General features: G+C 40.6%; 1 long non-coding RNA gene across 2 annotated transcripts in view; it reads right to left on the bottom strand.

The window, feature by feature from the left end:
- Positions 1–3518: 3518 nt before the first annotated feature.
- Positions 3519–12771, bottom strand: part of LOC140726930 (uncharacterized) — a 29526-nt gene continuing 20273 nt past the window's right edge. The window contains exons 2-4 of one of the 2 annotated variants that reach the window (XR_012098761.1): positions 8938–8970; positions 8278–8423; positions 3519–4780 (exon numbers count right to left, since the gene is read on the bottom strand). This is a non-coding gene — a long non-coding RNA (uncharacterized lncRNA). The remainder of the gene's footprint in view (positions 4781–8277; positions 8424–8937; positions 8971–12771) is intronic. The other variant, XR_012098760.1, reaches the window with a different exon arrangement.

The following is a 12771-nucleotide window of genomic DNA, read 5'->3' as shown; positions in this document are numbered from 1 at the left end:
AGGAAAATTCAGTAATGGGGTATTCGTTAGCTTCTTTATTAGGAGCTCCCCTTCCGTTTTCGCTCTCCAGAATAGGAAGACAAGCTCTAAACCTTATTATTAAACATACTTTAAAAATTTGGTTTCAGTTTCATAGATTTTTTGAATTAAATGATTTTCTACTTTTGAGTAATATTTATTCTGCTTTCTTTTTTAAACCATCAACTTTAGATTATGCTTTTTCAATATGGAAAATTAAAGGAATAAAAACTTTTTTAGATTTGTTTTTACAAGACTGTTTAATGTCCTTTTCACAGTTAAATGGATAAATATGATATATCTAAAACACATTTTTTCAGATATTTACAGGTTAGGAATTTTTTACATGATTTTTTACCGAATTACCCCTCAACCTGCTCTTTAAATTTGGCTTACGCTATTTTTCAGCTTAAACCTTTTCAAAAATGATTAATAGCTATCATTTATAAACAGTTAATGAATGCTCGCATGTCGCCTAATGATAGGGTTCAACGCATCTGGGAAGTAGAACTTCAACATTCACTTTCAGACAATCAGTGGAGTAAAATGTATTATTCAGTCAATAATTCATCTATCTGCAGACTCCATATCTTAATTCAGTTTAAGATAGTACACAGGGCCCATATGTCCAAAGATAAATTGGCACATATTTTTCCTAATATAAGCCCTATTTGTGACAGATGTAACGCAGAAGTGGCTACTCTAACTCATATGTTTTGGTCATGTGTAAGTTTAAACAATTTTTGGAAGGATTTGTTTGGAACATTATATAAAGTTATAGATGTGGATGTTCAACCTAAACCACTTACAGCAATTTTTGGGATTATTCCAGAAGAAACAAGCAAAGTGTCTGCTTCCGCCCAACATGTGATAGCTTTTTCAACTTTACCGGCTGGGAGAGCTATCTTGTTATACTGGAAAGAATCTAACCCATCTACTGTCTTTTATTGGCTTTCCTACATCATGTCATGTCTAAACTTGGAGAAAATTAGAAGCAGGGCATTTGATACATCCTTTAATTTTGAACAAGTCTGGCAACCCTTTATTCAATATTTTCATATGATCTAATTTATTTATTTATTTTCCTTTATTCTCTTTTGGGGGAAATCCTTATCCGTGAAGGTTCGGAGATGACTGGAAGAATGTTTCATTTTCTCCCTTTAAAATTTTTTTTATCCACAATTGGACTGCCCAATCTTTCTTTTTCTTCTCTTTCTCTTTTTTTTTATTACAGTTTAGTTAGTGGGGTTTTTTTTTTCTTTACCAAACAAAATTTCCAATCTTTTTTTTATGATTGCTGTGAGGAGTTGTAGTTTTTTTTTACCATTGTATATATAACAGCGTAATATTTTACCTGTTTGAATTTGACATTATATACTTTGTTTTTATTATTGCTGTTTATATGTCTTTTATGTTATCGGTTTGCTAAACTCCTCTGCTGACTTGTATATTCTTTATTTGAAAATAAAAATTAAAGGAAGTCTACTCTGCCTTGATTTTACACTTTATATATCTGGAAGAAAAGCTTTCGGCACCCTCTTTATTATTATTGGCCAACTTACTTCATATTTCATCTTTTCTCTCATTGTTTCTCGCTGGCTTTTATTGGTTTGTAAAGCTTCCCTCTCATTTCTGCTACTACTGTATGCCCTCCTTTTTGATTCTATGCAGTCTCTGACTTCCCTTGTCAGCCAAGGTTGCCTCATCTCCCTTTAGAATACTTCATCTTCGGGACGCATCTGCCCTCCACCTTCTAAGTTGCCCCACAAAACTCCAGTCATCGCTGCTCTGCTGTCATCCTGGCAAGTGTCCCATTTCAATGAATGTTGGACCGCTCCTCTTGGATAAATTTCTCATTACCGTTAATCAACCGTAACAGTGATACATCGGAGAGGGTGCAGAAGAGATTCACTGGGATGCAGTCTCGATTAAAGGCATAAGTTACTGTTTAAGGAGAGGTCAAACAAAATTGGGTTTTTTTCTAAGGAGCTGAGGGGAGACATGATCATGTGTGAAAGGTTTCTCATAACAGAGGACATGCATTTATAGAGATGAGGAGGAATTTCTTTGCCCAGACAGTGGTGAATCTGAGCAATTTGTTGCCACAGATAGCTCAGAAGATAAATCATCGGCTATATTGAAAACGGAGGTTGATATGTGCTTGATTAGACAGGGCGGAGAGGAAACGACAGAGAAAGATGGGTCAAGCTGGGCAGAAGGGACAGACTGAGGTGGGGATTCATGGCTGGCAAGGGGCACTGGGACTGAACACCAGTGTTTTCCACTCTCAGACATTCATTGAGACCATTTCACATCAGTACATATTTTACAAACAGCAGATTTCAAAGTTGAATTTCAAAGTAAATTTATTTTTCAAGTACGTTGATATATTCCATCAAATGATTCATTTTCTTGCAGGTTCAGCAGCTCAACACTTACCCCCAGCCTGGGGCAGGGAATGGGGCCAATTGTAGATGGGGTTGGTGAGGGGTGAGGGGTGGGGGGAGTATGGGGTGGGGGGGAGTATGGGGGGGGGCCTGGGACCTCATCAGGGAACCCTCCCTCCATCTTCCTCCCACCCACTCCTCCTCACTCCCCCCCTCTACCCACCCCTCCCCCTCCCCACCCCCCACAGCCCCTTCCACCTCCCCCTCCCCTCCCCTCCCACCCCGTCCCCCTCACCCACCCCTCCTCCATCCGTCCCAATTCCTTCTCCTGCCCCCTCACCACATTCCCCTGCCCCTCCCTTACTCAAGCCTCCCCTTCCCTTTCCTCCTCCATCCCCTCTAACCCTTCCTCCTTCCCCTCTGCCTCCATCCCCTTCCCCTCCATTCCTTCTGCCAACCTTCCACCTTCCCTTCCCCTCTATCTTCCCTCAACCCTCCACTTCCCCTCTCCCTTTCCTTCTTTCTCTTCACGCCACCTCCACTGCAACACTCCTGCCCTTTATCCCACCCTCTTCTTCCCCTTCCCACTCTACCATCCCCTACTCAGTCCCACTTGCCCTCTCCTCCTGTTTCCACACCCACCCGCCCCCGCAACCTACCCCTTCCCCTCCCCTCCCAGTCTGCTCAATCTATTTCCCATCCCCCTGCTTTTCCCTTCCCTTCAACCTTCCACTTCCCATTCCCTCCCCTTCCCCTTCCTTCACCTCCCCTCAACATTACCTTTCCCTCCCCCTCCCTCCTCCTCCTCATTGCCCATCTACCTCCACCGTCTTGCTCCTTCCCCACACTCCTTCCCCTCCCCCACCACTTCTGCTTCCTATTCATTCCCTCCTCATCCTCCTCACACCCCTACCCTAACCACTCCTGTCACTCTAAACCGTCCCCAACCCCGCCTCTCCTCAACACCCCTTCCTCTTCCATCTGTCTTCACTCTCCCTCCCCTCTCTTCCTGCTCACTCCATCTCCCATACCCTGCCCTCTCCCTCCCTCCCTCTGAACCATCTCCTTCCCTCTCCTCCTCACTACCCCTCTTCCACCCGCTCTCCCCCCCCCACCACCCCGCCATCCATCACCCCAGCTGTATGTGCGTTTGCAGGTGTGTGAGACAGAGGGGAGGGTGGAGGGGATAGGAAGGAATCAGGGGGGTGGGGAGATGGTGGAAAGGAGAGGAGTGGGTTGTGGTGGCAGTGTGGGGAGGGGGAGAGGGGAGGAAGTTGGAGGGAAGAGGGGAAGAAGAGGAGGGGAGGGAAAAGGTGACAGCGGGGGGATTGGTAGGAGGGAGGGTGTAAGGAGGAGTTAGAGTTGGGCAGAGGGAGGAGGGTGAAGTGGGTAGGGAAGGTCTCACACACACACAAAATAAAAAACATACAGTTGAGGGGATGGAGGGTTAGGGTGGGAAGGAAGGTGAGAGGTTGGGCAGAGGGAATTGAGGTGAAGGAAGAGCAGAGGCAGGAGGGATGGAGAGAGAAGGAGAGGAAGGAGGAGGATGGGAGGGGAAGGGGAGAGTGAGGGAAGGGAGGGGAACGGGTGAGAGATGGGGAGGGGGAGGAATTGGGAGGGAGTGGAGGAGTGTAGGGGAAGGGGAGGAAGAGGAAGGAAAGGGTTAGAGGAGGGGATGGGGAGGGAGGGGGGGAGAGGTTGGGAATGGGTAGAGGGAAGGAGAGTGCGGAGGAATAGGCAGGAGGAGGATGGAGGGAGGGCTCCCTGACAAGTTCCTAGGGGGGAAGGTGGGGAGGGAGATGGGGAAGTGTGTAGGAGGGGGAGGGAGGAAATGGGAGGGAGGGGTATGTGTATAGGATAGGGAAGAGGAAGAGGTGGGGGATGGAGGTGGAAGGAGATGTTGAGGAGAGAGGGAGGGGAGACGTGTGGGGGAGGGATGAAAATGAGGGTGGGGTCAGGGAGGAGGAGGGAGGTGTTCCCTCACTGGAGGATCCAGGCAGTCACAGTACGGACAGCCAAGATCTGAGGGAGGGAAGGAAGAAGTGAGGAGGAAGGGTAGGGTGAGGCTGGGGGCCAAAAGTCTGGTGTCACTGGTGGAGCCACTGAGAGGACCTCTGGGATTGGTCAGTCACTGATGGTACAACAAAAAATCAGCTCGGGTGGATCTGAGCTGTTTGGTCAGCTGATTGGCTGAGACAGAACTCAAGATATTCATCAAGCCAACCAGAGGTGATGTTCCGTTGTCAATCAATCACCACTGGATCTGTGAAGTTCCCAAATACGATGTCATATGAAGTTGTCGTGCTGTAGTCTGGAAGGATCAGTTGGTAATATCAATCTCCCCAGGCCAATCATGGAACTGGATTTGAATGGACCTGTTGATGACAACATTATCTTTGAGGAAATCATGTCAGCTGGTTTGGATAACTTGGGGGGAGCAAGGTAATGGATGGGGAGGGAGCAGAGGGGAGGGGGAAGTGGTGTTGCTAGGATCCCATTCTGAGCCAGTCCCATCTGCCTAATTTGTCCCGTATCCCTCTAAACCTTTCCCATCCACGTACCTGTCGGAGTGTCTGTTGTGTGAATAATTTTCTCCTCAGACCCTAGTAAATCTTTTTTTTTAACCTTAACCCTGTGGCCTCTTAAAAAGCCCAACCTCTCTCCATAAGTTGGTCTCTCAAGTGCTAATACCTGTCTTGTAAATCTCCTCAGCACTCTTTCCAGCTGAGCAGTATTTTCCTCTAGCAATGCGAGCAAAACTGAATACAATACTCCAGGTGAGGCCTCGCTAATGTCATCATCAATGAGACCATAAGACCCTAAGACGCAGGAGCAGAATTCGACGACTCAGCACCCTGAGTCTGATCTATCATTCCATCGTGGCTGATTGAGTATCCCTCTCAACCACATCCTGCTGCCTTCTCCCTGTAACTTCTCATGCCATGACTAACCAAGAACCAATCAACTTCCATTTTAAATATTCTCAATTACATGGTCCCCACAGCCATCGGTGGCAATGAATTCCACAGATTCACCATCCTGTTACTGAAGAAATCCTCCCTATCACTGCTCTAAATGGATAGCCTCTATTCTGACGCCATGCGCTCTGACCCTAGATCAGAAAGTATACAAAATATCCTTCTCACATTCTATCTAGACCTTTCAATATTCAACAGGTTTCAATGAAATCCACTGTTATTCTTCCATGGCTATTAAAACTCCTCATATGTTAACCTTTTCTTTGTGGACTCCTTTTTGAGAACCTTCACTGGAAACTCTCCAAGGCCAGCACACCTTTTCTCAAAGTGACCCAAAACTGCTCACAATACTCCAAATTCAGTCTGACCAATGCCATATAAAGCCTCACCATACATCTTTCCTTTTATATTCTAGTCCATTTGAAATGAATGCCAACATTGCAGTTGCCTTCGTGACAATCCACTCAACCCTCAAGTTACCATTATGGAATCCTGCAGAAGTGCTTCCAAGGACCTTTACCCCTCTGATTGTTAAAATTTTCTCCCCATTTAGAAAACAGACTACACCTTAATTCCTTCTACCAAAGTGCATGACCAGACACTTCCCTACAGTATATTCCATCTACTACTTCCTTGCCTTTTCTCCTAATCTATCCAAGTATTTCTGCAGACACCCTGCTTGATCTCAACTACCTGTCCTTCCATCTATCGTTGTATCATCTGCAAAGCCAGATCCCTTTGTTCTACCACAATCCTCATTACTCTACCATTCACTGAGCACTAGGTCACAACTTTTTCTGCACCACTTAACTAATTTAACCATTATATATATATACACACACACTTATTGTAATTGACAGTTTTTATGATTCTGTGTGTTGCTGCCACATAAAAAACAGGTTTCACGACACACAACATGCCAGTGATATTGAACCTAATTCTGATTCTGAATGCTGTCCACTGGACCAAAGGTAGGCCAGACCCTGGCACCCGGGAGGCAACATACCTTCCAGGAATCTCGATCCAGTCCACAGAACCCCCTTTCACTTCCCCTAACTCACAAATCCCCTAAACTGATACAGGACTTTGTGATATGGTGCAACTCAAACTACCTGCGTCTCAATATCACCAAGACCAAGGAGATGGTGGTGGACTTTAGGAGATCTAGGCCTCATATGGAGCCAGTGATCATTAATGGAGAACGTGTGGAGCAGGTTAAGACCTACAAGTATCTGGGAGTACAGTTAGACGAGAAGCTAGACTGGACTGCCAACACAGATGCCTTGTGCAGGAAGGCACAGAGTCCACTGTACTTCCTAAGAAGGTTGGCGTCATTCAATGTCTGTAGTGAGATGCTGAAGATGTTCTATAGGTCAGTTGTGGAGAGCGCCCTCTTCTTCGTGGTGGCGTGTTGGGGAGGAAGCATTAAGAAGAGGGACGCCTCACGTCTTAATAAGCTGGTAAGGAAGGCGGGCTCTGTCGTGGGCAAAGTACTGAAGAGTTTAACATCGGTAGCTGAGCGAAGGGCGCTGAGTAGGCTACGGTCAATTATGGATAACTCTGAACATCCTCTACATAGCACCATCCAGAGACAGAGAAGCAGTTTCAGCGACAGGTTACTATCGATGCAATGCTCCTCAGACAGGATGAAGAGGTCAATACTCCCCAATGCCATTAGGCTTTACAATTCTACCGCCAGGACTTAAGAACTTTTTAAAAGCTATTAGTAATGCTTTTTGAGATAGTGCTTTAGATGCATATCATATTTTTTACTGAGTTAAGTATTGTATGTAATTAGTTTTGCTACAAGTGTATGGGACATTGGAAAAAAAGTTGAATTTCCCCATGGGGATGAATAAAGTATCTATCTATCTATCTATTACCACAGCTTCCCTCCTCACATCCCTCCCCTTCCCTTCTCAGTCACAGAGCCAGACTCAGTGCAGATACCAGACCCCTGTGACTATCCTTTGCTTGGTCATCCCCTCTAGGGATCCAGCATGAACCTGATTTTCCCAATCTACCTGCATATGGAAATCTCACACGAAGATAGTAACATTGCTCTTATTACATGCCTTTTCTATCTCCCATTGCAATTTATATCCCACATTATGACCACTGTTTGGGAGCCTGTATATACTCCCAACAGAGACCTGGCCGTTTCTTAATTCTACCACCGCACCCCAACACCCCCCCCCGCCCCCCACCAAATTTCTGCAACTTCTGTTCCTATGTCACATCTCTCTAAGAATTGGATTTCATTTTTAACAACAATGCCTCCCCACTCCCTCTGCCTGACCTTTCAACACAGTCTATATTCTGGGATGTTAAGTTCCCAACTATGATCTTTAAGCAACGAACTCAGTGACATCGATAATGATGTTCCTGCCAATCTCTAACTGTGCTACAAGATGAATTACCTTATTCTGTATACTGCGTGCATTCCAATGTAACAACTTCAGTCCTGTACTCATCATCATTTTCAACTCTGCCCCTACCTGTATGTTGCAATTCACCTCTGCAGCTTTGCCCTATCATCTGCCGGTCATTCTTCAGTCTCACTACACAATGCATCCACTTCTATACCAACTGGCCCATCCTTAGCCACATCACTCCAGTCCCTACCCCCCTGCCAAATTAATTTAAACACTCCCCAACAACTCTTGCAAACCTCCCAGCGAGGATTTTTGTTCTCTTCAAGGTCATGAATAACATGGGTGCTGTGGTCTCGAAAGCAAGTGTCATCACTGCCTCAGATATACGAGACCCAAGCACTGGAAACTGTTCAACGTGATTCACAAACACCGTCATTAAGTAGTTGTGAATTACTTTTGCTTTGTGGGAGTGGTAATTGAGTTAACACAATGAGGTGGAAGGGAGGCAGAGGTACCAACCTGAGGAGTACTGAATGCAGTCAGCACCTGCTGTCTCGGGCTTGCATTCTGTAGTGGTCACTCTCAGCTTCATCGCTGGTTCATACGGTTAAAATCTCTGTTGTCTTCTGCACAATCATGTGTCACTGTTTCCAGCACTCTTGTCCCTCAAGGAGAAGAAACAAAAAGTAGATTCAAGCAACACACAGAAAACGCTGGAGAAACTCAGCAGGCCAGGCGACATCTAAGTAAAAGATTCAGGCTGAGACCCCTCATCATGAAAGGAAACAAAAGAGAGGAAAATAATCCACTGGCTTACAACTAGACAACAACAGGAACATCAACATTTTAAATCACAGATCTACACTGCATAAGAACTCATCCACACATTTTTCACTATCCTGTCCACATGTGTCACCACTTTTAGGGAACACAGTACTTCACCCCTCGGTGTCTCTGTTCTGCAACTCCCTTTGGGCCCTGTCATTTACTCTCTATGTTCTACTCTGGTTTAACTCCCAAAATCATACTTGTCCAGTTACGTTCAACCTGCCCTTTCTTGGCCCACTTTGCCAGATGGTCTCCATCCCATTGTAACCTCAGACAACCCTCACCCTGACCACACACTCATTTTTGTGTCATCCACAACCTCACTCATTGTTCGAACGTAAAGAGAAATACCTGAACGAGCTGTCGCCGGATCTTTCGAACCATCTGTGTAGATAAGTAAGAATCCATGATATCCGTCCTGTATACATCTGACTCGGGTCTCCAGCTGACCAGAGTTTAAATACTGTGGTGATGTTGCATCTCATTATGATGTGTCTGCTGGTGTCACTGTGACCTTGTGATGTTGAGGGGTCGTACCTCAACATCTCCATATTTAGTAAAAACTTTTATCATTGCCTTTTTGCCTACTGCCAGTGCAATTTTTATGAATTCTTTCTGATATTTATTCAATTTGGGTTTCGGTTTTATCCCTTCAATATCGCCTAATAAAAATAATATCGGGTTATGTGGAAGTTGTGTTCCAATAATTTGTTCCAGTAAAACTCTTAAATTTGTCCAAAAAGGTTGAATTTTAGAACAAGACCAAGTAGAATGTAAAAAAGTACCAATTTCTTGGTTACATCGGAAACACTGATCAGATAAATGTGGGTTTAATTTATTTATTTTTTGTGGTGTAATATATAACTGATGTAAAAAATTATATTGTACTAAACTTAACCGAACATTTATTGTATTTGTCATACTATCAAGACATTGTCTTGACCAAGTTGTTTCTTCAATTTTAATATTCAAGTCCATTTCCCATTTTTGTCTTGACTTATGGATTCCTTGTTTAATTTTGAATCAAACTATACATACAAGAAATAAACTTTTTAGTTTTTCCTTTTTGAATTAAAGTTTCTATTTCATTAGATTTCGGCAATAACATTGGTTGACCCAATTTTTCTTTTAAATAAGCCCTTAATTGGAAGTAACAAAAAAGAGTGTTATTTGATATTTTATATTTATTCTTTAATTGATCAAATGACATTAATATACCTCCTTCAAAACAATCTCCTATATATCTAATCCCTTTTTGAAACCAATTATATAAAAGTTGATTATCCATTGTAAAAGGAATAAGTCTATTTTGAATTAAAGATCTCTTTGCTAATAAAGATTTCTTTATCTCATCATCAACATTTATCTTGAAGTTGATTTGCTTTATAATAATTCTTAAAATTTGGAAGTTGTAACCCTCCTAGATCAAATTTCCATGTCAATTTTTCCAACGATATTCTTGACACCTTACCTTTCCAAAGAAACTTCTTCACATATTTATTTAACTCTTGAAAAAACTTCTGCGGTAGTTGTATTGGTAGTGATTGGAATAAGATTTGTAATCTAGGGAATATATTCATTTTTACGGTATTTACTCTACCTACTAATGTTATTGGTAATATCATCCATTTATCAAGATCTTCTTGAATTTTTTTCAATAATGGTAAATAATTTAATTTATATCAGTTCTTTATATCATTATCAACTCTTAGACCTAAATATTTTATACCGTTTATCGGCCATCTAAATTGAGTTATTAATCGACATTGACTATAATCTCCTTTAGTAAGAGGTAAAATTTCACTTTTATCCCAATTTATTTTCTAACCTGATATTTTCCCATATTCTTCTAATCTAGAGGATCATTTACGCAACGAGTGCAATGGGTTTGTTAAATAAAGCAGAACATCATCAGCAAATAAATTAATCTTGTATTCCTCCTGGTTAACTCTGAAACCCTTAATATCTGGGTCCATTCTAATTAATTCAGCTAATGGTTCTATCGCCAACACAAATAAAGCAGGTGATAACGGACAACCTTGCCTAGTTGACCTTGTTAACTGAAATGGTGTTGAAATTTGACCATTTGTCACCACTTCAGCTTTGGGATTAGTATTTAAGGTTTTAATCCATTTTATAAAGGATACTCCTAATCCATATTTTTCCAATACCTTAAATAAAAATTCCATTCCAATCTATCAAATGCTTTTTCTGCATCTAAAGAAATTGCCACATTCATTTCCTCCCTCTTTTGAGCCAAATGAATTATGCTAAATAACCGAGTTACATTATCTGCCGATTGTCTATTTTTAATAAATCCTGTTTGATCCATATGTATTAATTTTGGTAAGTATTTAAATAATCTGTTAGATAAGATTTTTGCTATTATTTTAAAGTCAGTGTTTAACAAAGAAATAGGTCTATATGATGTTGGCTTTAAAAGATCTCTATCTTTTTTTGGCAATACTATTAAAATAGCTGTCGAAAAAGATTCTGGAAGTTTATGCGTTCTTTCCGCTTGGTGTATTAACTCCATAAAAGGAGGAATTAATAAATCTTTTAACTTTTTATAAAATTCAGGCGGAAAACCATCTTCTCCTGGGGATTTATTACTTTGAGATGCTCCTAGAGCTTCTTTGACCTCTTTTAATGTAAAAGGCATATCTAATCCCTTCTGTTCTTCCGAATTCAATTTTGGAAGACTTATTTGTGATAAAAACCTTTCTATCTTGACATTATCATTTTGTGATTCTGATTTATACAGTTCAGAATAAAAATTCTTAAAAGTTTCATTAATTTCTAAAGGTTTATAAGTAATTTTATTTACTCTTGTTCTAATTGCATTTATCATTTTAGAAGTCTGATCTGTTTTTAACTGCCAAGCAAGAACCTTATGTGATCTTTCACCTAGTTCATAATATCTCTGTTTAGTTCTCATAATTGCTTTTTCTGTTCGATATGTCTGAAGTGTATTATATTGTAACTTCTTGTTAACAAGTTGTCTTCATTTTTCTTCTGTCATATATCTTTGAGATTCTTTTTCTAATTTTGTAATCTCTTTTTCCAATTGATCTATTTCTATCATATATTCCTTCTTAATTTTAGAAGTATAACTTATTATCTGACCTCTTAAATATGCCTTCATTGCTTCCCACAATATAAATTTATCATCAACTGAATGTGAATTTGTATCTAAAAAAAACTGAATCTGCTTTTTCATAAAATCACAAAAATCTTGACGTTTTATGAATTAAATCTCCATCTATAAATTGATTCCACTTTATCTATCATTATCAAAGGAGAATGATCTGACAATATTCTTGCTTTATATTCCATATTTTTCACTCTGTCTTGAATATTCGTTGTTAATAGAAAAAAATCTATCCTTGAATAAGCTTTATGTCTATTTGAATAAAATGAATAATCTCTTTCTTTTGGGTTAATTCTTCTCCATATATCAATCAAATTTAAATCTTTCATCAATGATAAAGTTAATTTTGCTACTTTTGATTTTGTGATAACCTTTGTTGATCTATCTAAAACTGGATCTAGACAAAAGTTAAAATCTCCACCTATTAATATTTTGTCATGTGCGTTAGCCAAATTCAAAAAGACCTCTTGTATAAATTTTACATCATTTTCATTTGGTGCATAAATATTCATAAAAGTCCATAGTTCTGAAAAAAATTGACAATGTATAATTACATATCTCCCCGCCAAATCAATTAATATGTTTTGTATTTTAATTGGTAAATTTTTATTAACCAAAATTGCAACTCCTCTCGCCTTTGAGTTAAATGAAGCTGCAATAACATTTCCAACCCAATCTCTTTTTAATTTCTGAGTTAAGTTTAAGTTAACAGTTCTATCTCTGTTAAGTGTGTTTCTTGTAAAAAAAAAGCTATATCTATTCTCATTTTTTTTAATGTATGTTAAGATTCTTTTTCTTTTCACCGGTCCATTAAGCCCATTAACATTAAAACTTTAAAAATTCAGTAAATTAGTCATTATTTTTAATTAGGTTACTCCAATCTATAATAATACCTAATCTTTCAACTTTCCTGGTACCTTGGGGAATCTTTTTAAAATTCTCCATGTTGCTATGTGCGTCCCCACCAATCCTCCAGGCAAAAAAAGATAGAAGAAAAATAGCTTATAAAGAAAATAACAAAATACCCCCCTACC

Source organism: Hemitrygon akajei, chromosome 4 (genome assembly GCF_048418815.1).
Source record: "Hemitrygon akajei chromosome 4, sHemAka1.3, whole genome shotgun sequence".
In the NCBI taxonomy this organism is placed as follows: Eukaryota; Metazoa; Chordata; class Chondrichthyes; order Myliobatiformes; family Dasyatidae; genus Hemitrygon; species Hemitrygon akajei.
This window is presented reverse-complemented; position numbering and strand designations above follow the sequence as displayed.